Source organism: Octopus bimaculoides, chromosome 2 (assembly GCF_001194135.2).
Source record: "Octopus bimaculoides isolate UCB-OBI-ISO-001 chromosome 2, ASM119413v2, whole genome shotgun sequence".
NCBI lineage: Eukaryota > Metazoa > Mollusca > Cephalopoda > Octopoda > Octopodidae > Octopus > Octopus bimaculoides.
Genome location: NC_068982.1, coordinates 152,969,061 through 152,970,775, shown reverse-complemented (window position 1 = coordinate 152,970,775; position 1,715 = coordinate 152,969,061).

The window sequence follows — 1,715 nt, the reverse complement described above, 5'->3', positions numbered from 1 at the left end:
GTGCGTGTGTGTGTGTGTGAGTGTGTGTGTGTGAGTGTGTGTGTGTGTGAACGGGATTGTGTATGGATGTGTAAGTAAATGTAAGCTCGGTGTGTATGTGTGTGTTTGTATGTGTATGTGTATGTGCATGCGTGTGTATGAATGTCAGTGTGCGTGTGTGTGTGTGTGTGTGTTTGTGTGTGTGTGTGTGTGTGTGTGTGTGTGTGTGTATGCAAGTAAGTAAGTTTGGGTAAGACCCGTGCAAGGGCTTCTTAGCGAGTATAAACTATTTAATAACTTCCGATCTGTCCATTTGTCCGCCATATAAACAGCAACATCAACAGCTTAAGTACCACCTACATGAGAAACACCACTAGCAATACTTTGGGTACCACCTACATCAGAAGCATCACCAGTCACACCCCACGTTCCACCTACATCAGATCACTGACGCCACTGCTGTGCACCACATACATAAGACAATCGTTACCACAAACTAGCAACACTTCCAGTATTATCACGACAGTGACCACCACCACTACCACCGTTCCATCCATGTCATATTCCAACGATTCATACCCCCAGTCTCACTACCATTGCCCGTACCCCACCATCGCGTCACCACCATCACCAATACGTGCATCACCGTCATCTAAAACAACCATACTCCGGTCGTTACCATCGTCATCATCACCACCACAACTATTACAGACACCCCTATTACTATAATCGCCACAAGCCCCATCACCACCAGCGCCACCACCACTATCACTACCACCACTGCCACAACCACCACTGCTACTACCACCACCGTACCACCATCACCACCAGCCCACTAATTTACCCACCCTACCATATCATATCCCCACCACTGCTATCAGTATTATTACTAACATTAAAAATAATAAAGCTTTCGTTAACTCCACCACCGTTACCATCTGTATTAGCATCATCATCGTCATCATCATCTTCATCACACTACCATCGACAACGTTAGCAACTACTGGTACCACTACTACCACCACCTACACCACTACCAAAATCACTTCGTTACTGCTAACTCATCGTGGCCGCCAAACGCGTCTTCTGTCTTTCTATCTCACACACATACATCAGCAAAGACGTGTGTACACACAACACACGCACGCACACACACACACAAACACTCAAACACACACACACACACACACACACACAACACACGCATACACATACATGCAACACACGCGCGCGCGCACACACACACACAGACACGCACACACGAACACACGCCAGCGTACGCACACTTATTTACACATAGACAGAGTGCGGCTCAGGCACGCTTGTGCTCACTGACACAGCACACGTGCGCGCACACACACAAACGGATAGAAAGAGAGAGACAGAGAGAGATAGATAGAGAGAGAGAGAGAGAGATAGAGAGAGAATGATATAAAGAGAAGGACACGAACTCATGCACATTTGCACTCAATGAGACACGCGCGCATTCGCGCATTCTTGCACACACACACACACACACACAGACACACACAGACACACCACACCATACGCACACATATACAGGCAATTCACTAGTCCCTCCCCCTCCCCGCCATCATTAAGATCAAGCCGCAAGCAGCGTCCTCCCTCCTTCCCCCAACAGCAGCCACATCGCTAACACCGCCGACAAAGACCATCACAGCCTCCACCGACATAAACAACATCTAACTACTAAGACATCCATTCCTGCCCACCAC